The sequence below is a fragment of the Electrophorus electricus genome, chromosome 3, assembly GCF_013358815.1.
Source record: "Electrophorus electricus isolate fEleEle1 chromosome 3, fEleEle1.pri, whole genome shotgun sequence".
In the NCBI taxonomy this organism is placed as follows: Eukaryota; Metazoa; Chordata; class Actinopteri; order Gymnotiformes; family Gymnotidae; genus Electrophorus; species Electrophorus electricus.
In genome coordinates, this window is record NC_049537.1 from 15,393,924 (window position 1) to 15,408,003 (window position 14,080).

A 14,080-nucleotide genomic window follows, 5' to 3' on the forward strand; every position below is an offset into this window, starting at 1 on the left:
GGAAAAAGTATTGAGTTTTGATTAAAAGATTATCCGATTGTGCATGCATTAGAATCATCCTATAGAACTCCTTAAGATCTTCTACCCTGAAATTCAGGTTTACATGTCTGTAGTAATTGGGTATACCGGCACAGAAATGTTGAATATAGACCCTAAATGCTAATTTCTCATATGATTGTACCTTCATTTCATCACATTGACTAGGCCTACTTGTAGTTTTAGAAATGAGCTATTATAAATTCATTACAGCCATTAACACTTGCACTTTAGCTTCTAATTCCACACAGACAACAACCCATTTCAAAAGGCCAACATGTCATAACCAGGCAAAGGATGTTCATTATACAGTCTAGACCCCCTTTCTGTCTGTCTGTCTGTCTCTGTCTCTCTCTCTCTCTCTCTCACTCACACACACACACACACACACACACACACACACACACACACACACACCCACACACCCACACGCACACACACACCCACACACCCATACACCAAAACAGCAAGAAATGAATGCACACACTAAGCAGCCGTGAGACTGATTAGGTGACTCTGGCTCATGACTGACATCATCAAAGTGTTGCTTTATTTGTCTTGATAAGGAGGAAAGACATCGTCACCAGCTCTAGGGAGAGCTGCTCATGTCCTCAAACTGCCACAAAGAACGTCTGCCTATCTCCACAGCAGCTAATTACTGCTATAACAGAACTGATCAGCTCCTACTGTCTGCAGTAGGTTCCCAGCTCTAAATGCAGCTTTGCTTACATTTCTGGTTAGAGTGAAACCTGTAGTGACAAACAGGCCTTGGCAGCACAATATAGTAGTCTAATACGTACACTATCGATTCAGGCTTTGAGTAATAAATTATTTCTTTTAAAAAACAACAACAACAGCAGCAGCAGCAACAACAACAACAACAAAACCCGCCACATTTGCAACAACACTGCAGCAGATGAAGGTTTTCCTTGTTTCTTTTAATATCTGCTTAATAGAAAACATCAATCGCCAACGCAATTTCCATGGGAAGAACCACTTCCATCTATGAGAGAAATATAAAAGCTTTTTTATATCTGCGACGTGCGGCTCCGTAACGTTGATGCTGTGTACAGCGCGCAGCTTCGCTTTAACTAACACCGTGAAGTAAACAGCATAGACCTTCTTGAAACACTGGATGCCTTTGTACACGCGAACAGACGTCGAACACCAGAACCAGTTGTCACTTTATCCGGCCCGACAGATTTATCAGGCACTCTTCTGTGTGGCCGCTTCCCGCCCCCTCGCCGCCCTCTACAGCCAGACAGGACGCAAACACATGTGCCCCATCAAGACTATTCATTGGCTGAGACATACAATAGCCATATTTATGATTTCAAAGGAAGAGAGCTCTGACTCTTAGAACGCTCTGGACTGTCGGGGGCAGAAGAAGAATCGTTCACTGTCGTCAGCACTGGAAAGAAACGATGAATTTGTTTAAGGCAAGTGCCTTAGCTAAAAATAAAGAGTGGATACTAAAGCCGACATTCATTCGCCGGGGCCTACGTGTTGGACAATATCTAATGATATGCAATTGGATAGTTAATGAACTTCCTGCATGCCACATAGCTTCTATCTCCATAGCAACTGCTGGGTGTTGCAAAGCAGTTGCAGCTAGGGTTGGGGGGAGGAAAAGAACATTAACATTTAGAAAACCTTTGCGTTTCTCTTCCAAAGACTTTCTGGGACAATTTTGCCATTTATATTTCCCGTGAAGATGTGGGTGTCCTGGCCTACTCCTCAGATTTCAACACTAAGCTTCGTAGCATGAAATTTATAGCCTCTATCTTCTTACAGCCAGGCAATGTTCAACGTATTTTAATAGCAAATGCAGTCTGTAAATAGGCCCATAATGGATCTTTTTAGCTGTCATACTGTAAATATGAGCCTTGTCAACATATAATCAGTAGCTGGACAGAACTATGCAACAGTGATAGTGTCAGATTTTCCAGAGGGAATCAGACAAAGGACTGGGAAAATTGCTCATCCAATCCTCTGTCTGAGCAGTTACACTGAGGGCCATTGTGTAGATACAAGGGATGAGAGGGAAGGAGGCAGAGCAGGGAGAGGCGGAGTGGGCAGACTTTTAGGCCGGTGTCATACTGCAGCGTGGGCCTTGTCCTTTTTCCCGGTGCCTGTGTCATTATGACATCGTGGCGCTCGATGTCTGACTATCAGCATTTCCCGTAAGGATGAAGTGCTTGCTGAGTCATGCACCGATCTGTCAGCATATTGATCACAAGCACCCATAAACTATGATGAAGATGAGCAATTCATTTTAGGATTGTTCCAAAACTCAGTCCAGGCATCCGACTAGTCGCGCCCATAACAGTGATCTCACTTCATTTCAGACTTATATGGCCATGCAGGCTGATGATCCAGATGTGATGTCTTCGTGATAAGCGCTGACGGGTCATTTAAAAAGACTTCATAAATGTCGGTGCCTGGAATGCACAACCCTGTTTGATGGCTGTCTGTCAGTCAAAATGACTCCTTCGCTTGGGGAAGTGAGTCGTCGGTGAGCTTCTCTGGAGAAAACTAGTGCAAAGGCCTAATCAGAAGCACCCCAGCCTTGGATCTCCGCTCAGAAGGAACACGGTGTATATTCATAGTCAGTGTTTTGGAAGGATAATCACACAGAGAGCTGGGAGAGTCTCTGGTTCCCTTGAAAGCTGTCTTTCCATCTCTCCCTCCTATCTCCCTCCTGTCTCACTCTCCTTCCTGTCTCAAACAAGCTTTCTCCATGCTGTGTCTCTCTCTTTTTCTCCTACTCTCCCTCAGGTCTGTGCCCATCTTTCCCTCTCTCCTTGTCCCTCTCTCTCTCCTTTTATCTCATCTTTCATCTTTCTCCCTGTCCCACTAACCTTATTCCTTGGCATTTAGTTGTCAGTTATACATTATTTTATAGAGTCAAAACGTGGAAGGCAAAAATACTCAAGCTCACCCACATTCATTTGAATCCTTTTCCTTTTTAATTAGCATGGAAGCTTAAATTGCATACTTGGCCCCAGAGACTACTGGAATCGATTGTCTGTACTCCAGCTAAAATCACCCTCTGCTGAGTCTGTGGTACATTCTTTCCCCCGAGTCCATCGTTTGGCTCATCACTAAACATTTGATCAGCCTCTGACAGTTGAAACAAGCTTCTGAACTGAGATGTGACCAAAATCCAATCTTCAGTTCCTCGAGGGAGGATGATCATCACATTTGAGTCAACTCTGGGATTCAGGACCAAACTGTGGTAGCATCATGTTTCGCCTTCAACAAGGGCACTGTGCCAGGCCATGTCTGGCCTGCCTGAGAGACCTTTTTTTATTCATAAGGATATTATTGCTTTCAGCACCCCAAGGTAGCATATTTTTTCAACAGTGAGCTTGAATGTATGAGATCAGTCAAGATAAATTGAAACACTGAGGTTCTTTGTGCCGCACCAAGATCTGATATGGAGATGCAAGTCCCTTCCAGGATGTCAGTACATGAACGAACAGTCAATTACTTGCATGATCACACCATCATTGTGCGCCAGTCATCTACTGAGGATTGTAATTATGTTATGTTAAATTCTCACAGTGCAGTCCCAGACAGCACCCCACATACAAGGGCCCCAATGTCTCTGTTGTGTACTCTCTCCAGAGACATGCATGATAAGACCTCAGCCTGGCACAATGTTTTCCATTCCGATAAACAAATGCCTGGTGTTCTATACTTTTAAAAATGTTCCACATTGCCTAGTTTGCTTTTATTCCAACCTGTTTGAGGAGCCTTTCCTTCATGCCTTTGCCTCCGTGAGATAATCATTAAGAGTAAATGACTTCCCGGAATCCCATGGTTAGGGCCCTAACCAGTGTGGAACGATTTCTCTAGGGACTACACATCTTGTTCCCCCTAAGGCCTTAGAACAGTCACGTCTCTCTGCAGTGTACTGATATTAATTGTGGACCTGCCTCCACTGCTCCTCCCCCTGGGATGAGATCTTTCATTGGGATTTAGTCTGACACGTGCACATTCTGTGATATTTGCTTGCCTCTCCTTGCAATATATTCAGTCCCGGAACTCCTGGTGGGGGGATTATAGAGAAACGAAGTATGAAAGCATGATATTAGAATTATATGGATATCACTGGAGCACTCCAGTTAATAGCCTATCATATATCACCCCGCAACCATGGTGTGAGATATGAATGGCAACTTGACAAAAGACAAAGCAGTATGCCTTGCTGGGGGTTTCAAAAGTGAGATAATGTAAAAAAAATATTGTATGGACAAAAGAAACAATCATTCATTAAATTATGTATAATTTTACCATTGAGATAATGTAAAAAGGCAAATCAAAGTGTTGCAAATGCAGAGCCACTGTTCTGATATTTCTATGTTTTCTTTTTTTTAGTTTGAGACTGGCTGATGGAAATTGGATTTGTTACAAACAATGAAAGGGACCAAGGGATACAATACATTTCTTTAAAAAAATTGTAATGATACATTGAAATATATGTTAGCATGTGTGTGTGTGTATGAGTGAATGTATATTTGTGTGTGTGTGGTGGGTCTTCCCTTCGTTGTATATTCAGACAGTGTAAAGCTTGAGAGAGAGAGAGAGAGAGAGAGAGAGAGAGAGAAAGAGAGAGAGAGAGAGCAAAAAAAGAAAACAAGAGAGGTAGAGGGGGCACTGTTCCAGACCATGTTATTCTATTAGTCTTCTTCAGAAAATGTGTCTAATGTCTAAATTCTTATTGTATGCTTAACGCTTATAAGATGATATATAAGGAACATATTTAAGGAGCATCTTTTGTCATATGTTAACTTTAAACTAATATTTAAATCATGCTAACATATGTTCTTAGGGATGAGATTCATGGGTACACTGGTGCACAAGATTATGAACAAGCAACTTCATAATAATATATGGAATTGTTGCCATGGCATCACATTTCTTGCAATACTGCCATATATTGCTTTTTAAAATATAAACTGCCAAGTGTCTGAATTTTTTAAAGGAGATTTGATTACAGCAAACCTTCTAGAATTGGTATCTGCCTTTGCAATCTGGTCTTTCTCTGGTGCATTTCCTTGGAAGATACATGCAGGGTCTCAGCAGGCAGAAGACAAGCCGCATTACGAGTTCCACATCATTTGTTCTCATTATGCAGCCCTCAGAATGTCAAAGGAAGAACCTCTATGCTGCTGAGATCCCAGAATGGGGGTCGGGGGTCGGTGGGGGGGTATGCGGAAGGCATTATTCTATTCAAGCTGAACTGGTGACCTTTGACACTTCTGACAGAGTCAGCTAGTGTTTGCTAAAGGAGTACAGAGGTCGCTGGTTCATTCCTGCACCAGCTATCTGCCTCCATGGCTTCTGAATGTAATGAGCTAAGGTTGAATGTGGTTTTACAGAAAGAATTGTTAGATGATACATACATTTTTGAACATTATTAAACCTGTCATTTGTAAATCTGGCATAATAGTTCATAGGGCATAATGTAAAGTGTCAGTGGATAGTAGCAGTTCTATCACTAGTAGCTCTGTCTTTGGAGCAACCAGTAATTATTTGGACAGTGACACAGTTTTTGGCTCAGTTCAAGGAGCCAGTTCAGCATCTTGGATATAAAATAATGAAACATAGAAACAAGGAGGTTAACGTGGAATGTGAGCAATATGTGGACCACAGTCTTATTTATATATACTTTTACCCTTTCCAAGGGACTACAAACTGCTCAAACTAAAATGAACTCATATGTACTGGCCATACACATATATAGTTGTATATGAAGTACTTATTGTGTTAGGTATCACATATAATGTAATATGTATTACAGCCATTTTCACTTCCTATTTGTTCAAGGGGCACTATGGTTTCAGGCTTGTCCTTAGTGGGCAAAATACATATTCACATCAGATAACAGACTTGACAAAACAAGAACATTCCATATTTTTACTGATAAAATTCATAGATATGTCAGCACTACATTGGGACAGTGGTCTTGAGTAGCTTGTTAGCTATTGCTAAACTCACTTGTACATTCTTGCTTCTTAACCATGTGCCAGACAGCTGATTTTGTTGAACCTAGTTTTTGTGCTGGTTATACTGACACTTGTTTGGAATGCGTGGTAAGAGTCAGCAGCAATAAACTACAGGGGCAAGTGACCTCACTGGATTAAACTCTAAACCTTTTATGTACAAAATAATAATGTCGCATAAAATTCAAGAAACAAGTGAGCAGCCAGCTATACAGCTCAATAGACAACACTTAACCCCCCCCCCAAAAAAAATAGTGGCCCTAATGGTACTTTTTACATTGAATGTGAATCTGTTATTAGAATTATTCTATCATGTATGTGTGACAGTGTCCCCCCATCAGTGGCCTCTGTCAGGCAGCGGTGGCGTTGCACGTGGCTGTTTACGTTTCATGTTGTTTCGCATGTGCTCTGTTTAGGTTTATTGCCACGCCCCTCTCAGGTGGAGCATGTTTTGCCTTAGTGTCCGCACCACCTGTGTGTTATTAGGTTGTTTATGTTACTGTATTCTTCCCTTTATAAGCCTTTGTCAAATTGTCATGCCTGACTGTCGGTCATTGATACTGTTTGTTACGTTGGTTTTCTTTAGCTCTGGTTAGTGCACTTTTATGTTGACTTTCATATTGTTCATTTAAACTCTTCAGCTGGAGACTTGCATTTCCCTTCTCCTTTTTTTCCTGCATGATCTACACTTGTGACAGTATGGTTTTTAAGTGGCAGAGCAATTAAGTTTAACTTGTTTAATTATGTCTATTTATAAATGAGGGTGTTTTGCACTTAAAATGTGTACAGATTTACTTCTGAAATGTACAGTGTATGACTTTTGTCTATATTTGCCTTCAGAAACATTCCTCTTCAGTGTCCAGCAGCAGTCTGCCAATACAGCACTTACCTATATAAGGACATGAATATACTAGAACAACAAAAAAACTATGGGTGATATTCAGAAAAAAATATCTGGATTCAACATGCAAAAATACATAATAAACATAAAAAAATACATAAAAACAGTGTTTTTTTTTGCAGGACATACACCCATCTTTGACTAGTTTTACTAGTCACAAAATGGGAGGATTATGCAAAGAAAGGGCTCTCTGCTTTAACTTCATAGTGTCACGTCCTCCTTCTGAAAGGACCCATCCATACGCTGTGTTCCCAGAATTCTGATCACTGAAATTGCCCACTACCCACCTGTTTCACATTCTCATAGGCACCTCATAATCAGATGGATCACTTAAAGACTGCCTCAAGCAAAGTTATGTTTGCAAGGCCTTGCCTAATTGTTCCTGAAAGCAATGTTTGAGCCATTTGTCTTTCTCTGTTTTGATTAGTATGGTTTTTGACTCTGGGCTGTTTTAGACTCATCCCTTTTTTGCTGGATTTTTGTGTCTTTGGAATAAAGACTGCACTTACATCTAGGGTCTGGTCTTCCTATGGAGACACATATAGTCACTGTTCATATCACATCTGATATGCTGATGTACAAAAACATCAGAAACTGTACTTGTGCAAATATGAACACTCTTTATTGTTGTTACAATGAAATACCCATTAATCAAATGTCAAATGCAAATATATACATACTCTCACATAAATTCTCATTGTAGTTGCATAAGTTCTTTAATATTTAACTTGAACCTGAGATAATTTGTGGGGTTTCTAAAGAGTATATAAGGACATACTAAAATCCTGTTATCTGTTCTTAGGCAGCTGTGGTACATCATTCATGCACAGCTGGGCTGCCACCCCACCCTCCACCCCCAACCTTTCTATTATCACGTGTCTATCTGATTGCAGACTTCTCCGCTGGGGTGGGGGGAGGGTGAGAAATAATTTTCTCTCACTCCAGAGTGGAACCTTGTGCCTGACAGGTGTCCTCAGGCTGACAATAAATCAATTTAGATTTGAGAGTTCCCTTTGAGGAGTAGGTAGCTTCATAAAAAGATCCAATTACGTTTGGTGCCTGGCAAATGTCATCTTGTAAGCCTCCCAATAAGATTAAATCGGCCCAAATTAGATTAGTTTTGATTAGCTTTGCTTGTTTGTAGTCTTGGATGTATGGGGTAGACCATGGAATGAGTTACAGGCTGACTCATTTAGCACAGAGCTCCGATGAGTCCCCTTTTGACACTGGTTTTGGCTGTTAAATGGTGTTGGAAAGTAGAATAGTGTTCAAAACAGCCTTTTTCTGCTTATATACCCCAATAACACCAAATGGTCTTGAAAAGCATCAGACTTTTAAGAGCAACAGTGTCTTTTTAACGTCCTCGAACATTTGCACAGTACATGGCAGCTCGTGAGAAATTATCATGATAATGCACAGGGTAACCAAACGTGAAAGGTTGAAAGGTTAGCGTTCTCAGCTTCACCCTCAGGCAGCATCAAGAAACGAGTGGAAGCTGCTGTCTGAGGTGCTGAAAACCAACCTAGCAAGGACCAAACACAAAGCTTATGCCACTTACGACATAGGCTATGCGCTACTGCCAAATATTTCTCGAACATCAAAACGTAATTAAATCACGCAGCCTTGTCTGTAACTTTGAAGCCTAATCGACATCACACGTGCTACTTTTCAATTTTAATTTTTTAATGCTTAATTATCTAAATATCCAAGGAATTGCGTAAATATGGTGAAATGAACAGTTGTACATGCTCAGGACATATTCCCCGCAGACCTCCCTAGCTAAATAGCTTACTCGTCCCTACCTACCGGTAGGCTGTTTTATTCGCGGGAATAATGCCGCTGTCATAGGGGGTGTGTTAACCCGGTCACAATGTTGTGAAGTTGTGGAGGGTTTTTCTCGGTTGCCATGGATTTCTAAAAGCTATTGACCGCGATTGGGTCTCTTTCACTGAGGGTCTTTGTAGAGGGAACCTATTATTTAAAAAAAAAAGAAAAAGAAACACGATTGAATCTTGAGGGAAGCCTTCTCTTGCCAGTTTCCTCAGACCCGACGCATTTGCTCTGTGCGTTAGTGAGCTGCATCACACAGCGCTCGAGACGAAAGCTTAACTGCAGGGACACAAAGTGTTCAGGTAAAGTGTTTATTTTTTTCTGTTTGCGATGCTGTTTATGTGTGATATTTCCTCGGAGTTTGGAAACACTTTGTGCCGAAATGTTTTTTTTTCCCGCTTGTAGCTGACAGTTGAAAATCACCACGGTTCTGTCCGTCGCGGTTGTCTTGTTTATAGCCTGTTGATGACAGTGGAGCATAATCAAAAAGTAGGTTACTGTGTGTATTGTAATTGAGTTTATCAAAATGAACAGACACGTTGGGAGGTAGAGACTTGCCTTAAGATGTAATTTCGGAGTAATTTCACTGAAGGCTGCACAAGAATAGGTTGTATTCGCGCTTACTTCGCCCCGTGACACCGTATGGTCCCACTGCTTCTGTTGCTTACTGTGGAAGGCTAAATACAGAAAGGGAGTTAAATTATTGGTGAACTTGCTGGTGCACATGTGCCTTGTTACACACAATGCTGGCTCCATAAGATAACGATTTATATCAAATGGCATGACATGTTTTTCACAGTTTTTCTATGCAGTTATGAATAAGCACGTCAAGCTTTTGAATTATCTTAATTTTTCATTCAGCCTCACTTATCCATCGTCAGTTATTCAGTCTCATTCAGTTAGTATAGTACCTGGTAATATAACTGAAAGATCCAGTTGAAGTAGGTTTTTTTTTTTTTTTTTCCAGATATGCTACCATATGAAGCTTTGTGCACTATGAATACCTGGAAATATTCACAAGAGTTTGCTTTGAGTCTGATTTCCAGTCACCTTGACAAGTCTGTCCTTGAATAGCACACAAACCACTCACGGCACACTATGCCGGATGCTCGAGTGTTTCCTTTCGCTCTTTCCTCTGTGGTGGACTCTTATCACAACAAGGTCTTCTAGACAGATAGTTATATGAGAAACTATTTGCACACCATTACCACTAATGCTTCAATTTTACAATACAGCCCATTTCCGATCTGCATCAGTGGAGAAACTTGATCAATGTGGCTTTGCTCTAATGATGCAAAATTAAATTATCTCAGAGAGATTGTGTCATGACAGCCAGATGAGTTACCACAATTTAATGACAGCAATTAAGGGCACATTAAAGGCAGAAGGCAGGCTACTGTCAGAAGACTCTAGTGCTTTGAGGCTTTGTAATTGAATTGAGTTGGGTGAAGCAGTAGTTTATCTGTTTTTAACAAAGCATTCAAAGAATAGAGAGAGAGAGAGAGAGAGAGAGAGAGAGAGAGAGAGAGAAAGTGTTATGAGTCAGACTCTCCTGTACTGATAGTGCATTGAGTGTGTTGGCAAAAAGAGGATAAGCATCACAGTTACATTCATTGAACTGTGGTAAATAGAGGTGAGATTTCCTGTGTTTAATCAAATGTCTTTAATATACAATGACTGCAGGAGCATGAACAGGCACTGTTAAAAATAAACCCCTTTTCAGATGCAGATACTGAGCTCAAAGGGATGATAAATTGATTTTGTAGTGCTTAACATGATAAAAGAAAGGAAAAAAAAATCAAAATTGAGTTACTCGGATGTCTTTCACATTTTGGGGGAAGTTTTATTTTTAGCTATCCCCTCTGTACACATCACCAGTTTAAAAAACACGCTACTCCCATTCTAATTTCACAGTGCTACATAACTTACACAAATAACTATCCCTTCTGTTAAATTTGTCACTGTAGTTGGATTTTATTAGTCAAGCTCTCATGAATATCCCTAGATGGACTCTCTCACCACTTGAGTGTGCCAAGTTGCGCCTATTCAGGCCACTAGTGCCCAGTAGAGAAAATTAGGGCAAATTCCTCTCAGCATCCCCCAAATAATGAAACTCATTACTCCAATGGAAGTAAAATCTACAGCTCCACCTGTCCATGGGCAAATGTCAGCCGGTTTGCCTGGCTTGGAAAGTTAAGGCAGTTCATACTAACCACACTACATGAAACTTCATCTGCTTTTTCTGTCCTCTAATCCAGAGGGATGACTGCACTCCCTCATGACCCAACTCTCCTGCAAAACTGCTGTTGCTTCTTTTGCTCCCTGAAAATATTCATTGAGCATCTCGATATTTTTATCCACTCATCACAGCCAGAGATCAAATCCGCAGTCAACAGTGGTACCTCTCATTTCCATGTGGAGCTTTCGATTCAGTCAGTCAGATGCATTTACTTTGGAGGCAGCTGCACCCTTGCCAAAATATGCCCCCCCCCCCAGTCCAATTATACAAAGCCTAGTGTAAAGTCTTCTGAGGCAGGATGGCATTAACTGGGAAAGATGACAGGAGAGGGTTGGGTTGGGATCATGACTGGGTTGGGTGGGGGAGTTTTTGTCTAAAAAAGAAAGGAAAATGCCAGAAGAGATCATATTACAGCATTTACTGTGTGGCAATTCGCTGTGGACAAGCTCTCATGACCAGCCAATAGCTTTCACCTGGAACAATGTAAAGTATACCACTCAGCTTTAGTTTGGGCTCTTAGATTCACATTTGTCATGTGTTATTACTTTCCAGTCCCTTTTTGTCTATAGACATTGAAGCTTGGCTTTAGTTCAGTAGCTAATGCACTTACTGAGTAGAAAGATACCGATGCCCAGTCAAACTGAAAGTGCACAGGCAACGTGGGCCATTTCATTTGCACTGTGTGTTGGTGTAATAAAGCTTTGTCTGACTTCTATTTACTCTACATCCACTCTTCCTGGCAGCAGTGTCCCTAGAAGCCCCTGCCTTTGTTTTTTTTCCCCCTTTGCATGTATCTCATGGCTTTTTGTGTATGCTTTTCAAAAAGCCTTTGCTTTTCTGTTTCATCTCATCATCTCCTGTTATCACTCACAGATTCCTTTATGATGCCAGAAAAGGGTGACTTTGGGGAGAGGTTCTTGTACACGCGTGAACGCATGTGAATGAGATGCCGCTCCATCCGCTCGGCGCTGGTGGAAGGGGGTGCAGGGAAGGTTAAGGGGGAATGGGGCGGGGCATTGCAGGGCATCGACCGCCGGAGACCCCGTATCTTATTAAACAGACCGTCACAGGACTGGAACCAGTGAATGGCCATAAACAATTGCAGACCGCACGACACGGCCAATTAATCAGCGGTTTCCATTGAAGGACAAACCTGAAAGTGGGGTCAATGTTATCACATGTGCTCAGGGTTCCTTTGCCCGGTCCGCTCTGGAGGGGAGAACAGAAGAGAGAGAAGCACGTCTGCTCTGCTGGCAAAGCTGCTTTGGCCCCCTATGGCCAAAAAGCACCTGGTTATGACAATTTCCATGCCACTTGCTAAGTATGAAATAATGTGACACATGACAAAGGGAGGTATGAAGTGGTGAATGTATGAGTTGTTATATGATGCTGGTTGATGAAAAAGAAAAAAAAAACAGTAGCTGTTAATGTTTACTAACGCATTTTTCAAGAGACACGTCCATTTCTGTTCCTCTGTAGCTTAGCGGTTCATTACTGAAAGCCTGATATGGTTCTGGAGCACCCTCTGGCTGATTTGTCTGTTATACTGGCAATGACAGCAACAGGAGAGCCAAGATTTGCTCAATGGCAAAGAGAGCAATCAATATCACCAGCTCAGACGTATTAATCGTGGCACTTTGAGGGATAGAAGCCCAAAAAGCCCACCATGCTTATGTTAGGTGACTTATATGAACATTAGAAGATTATCCTTGATAAGCTTATTAAAAGGGTTGAATGTGTTCACATTTCTTTTTAATAAGATTGGTACTTCCAATGTAACACAGCCTATTCTAGGCCTACCCAAAGCTAGCGTGATATAATAATACACAATAAGCTATCCACTGCTTACCCCAACCCTGATCCCCCCCCCCCACACACACACACTTCCATGCCTTAGGTCATATTCCATTTTATGGAGCTTATCTCTTTTACAAATCCCTGCTGGTGTAGGCTTTAAACCTTGAATGTGTGGGGGATGGTACCAGAGAAACAAGAGGAGCTTAGCTTCTGAAGTCTACTCTGACACGTTCACAGCATGAGATATGAAATAGTGGGATACCGTGGTACAGACACAAAATATATGTCCCTTTAATGTGTACGTGAGATACTTCAATGTCTCTGATATAGATACGTGTCTAGTAAAGTCGCCTCGGCGCGAAACGTAAAGCTTGCGACATAGCTTGCCATAATTCAACTGACTGCACAGTATGGCTGGAAGCGGGTAGGCTGCCGAATATATGCATAAGGACAAGAACCATAAAAATGATGGATGCTCTTGACTGGTGGTGGAATAGCAGCACATTTGAGAATGTGTTTTAGGGGTTCGGACAGAGTTGAACAGACACCCCGCAGAGACGGAGTGGAGAAGACGAAAGGATGGGAGTGAGAAAAGATGAAGGAGGGTGGATGTGACAGCCATGTGGACCCAGAAGTTTGCGGCGGTAAAAGGGCCCATTGTGCCCAGGGACGTGATATGAAACATGCAGGGGTTTCCCCTTCGCTCCAGCCCCTCTCTATCTCAATACAAGGGTATGCCATTCAGAAACTTGGAGGAACATTTAATGGAGCAGGGTTTGAGCCCTGTTGCGCCTTTAACAAACACGTTCTCTTTCACCAATGTTAAACAGAACTGATTCACAGTAAATACAAAGCACTAATTCTGGAGAATTTAACCAATTGATAATATGCAAGGTACCTTTTGTGCTGGGCTTTGTACCGAAAGGCAAATTACTACATATGTCACATTTGCCATTGCATATTGTCAACAGACACCCAGTGACTCAGTGTAAACATCCAACTAGGCCCATCTGCATATCGAGCTTGCAGCAAATATGGGTGCCAGGTGCTTTCTCTCCCACGATTGCCTATGTGGCTGAACAAATTTGGTTCAGTGCTCTGCCTAATGCATCGTTCCCTTCTCTTGTTTAGCATGAGCTATGTCCCCGATAAACTGTCCTGTTTGGCACGGCCCATAATGCCTGTTCATCAAGCAAACAGAGGGGCAGACCCACGTGCAGGCAACCTCAATGGGACCCATTCAATCTGCGTGCTATAGGGAGATGC

At 41.8% G+C, this 14,080-nt stretch overlaps 1 protein-coding gene across 8 annotated transcripts in view; it reads left to right on the plus strand.

Moving 5' to 3' along the window:
* The first annotated feature begins 8,785 nt into the window (after positions 1 to 8,785).
* Positions 8,786 to 14,080, plus strand: part of chl1b (cell adhesion molecule L1-like b) — a 58,413-nt gene continuing 53,118 nt past the window's right edge. For all 8 annotated transcript variants that reach the window (XM_035524140.1, XM_035524143.1, XM_035524136.1 and 5 more), the window contains exon 1: positions 8,786 to 9,080. The gene's annotated coding sequence lies outside the window, so the exon portion shown is untranslated. The remainder of the gene's footprint in view (positions 9,081 to 14,080) is intronic.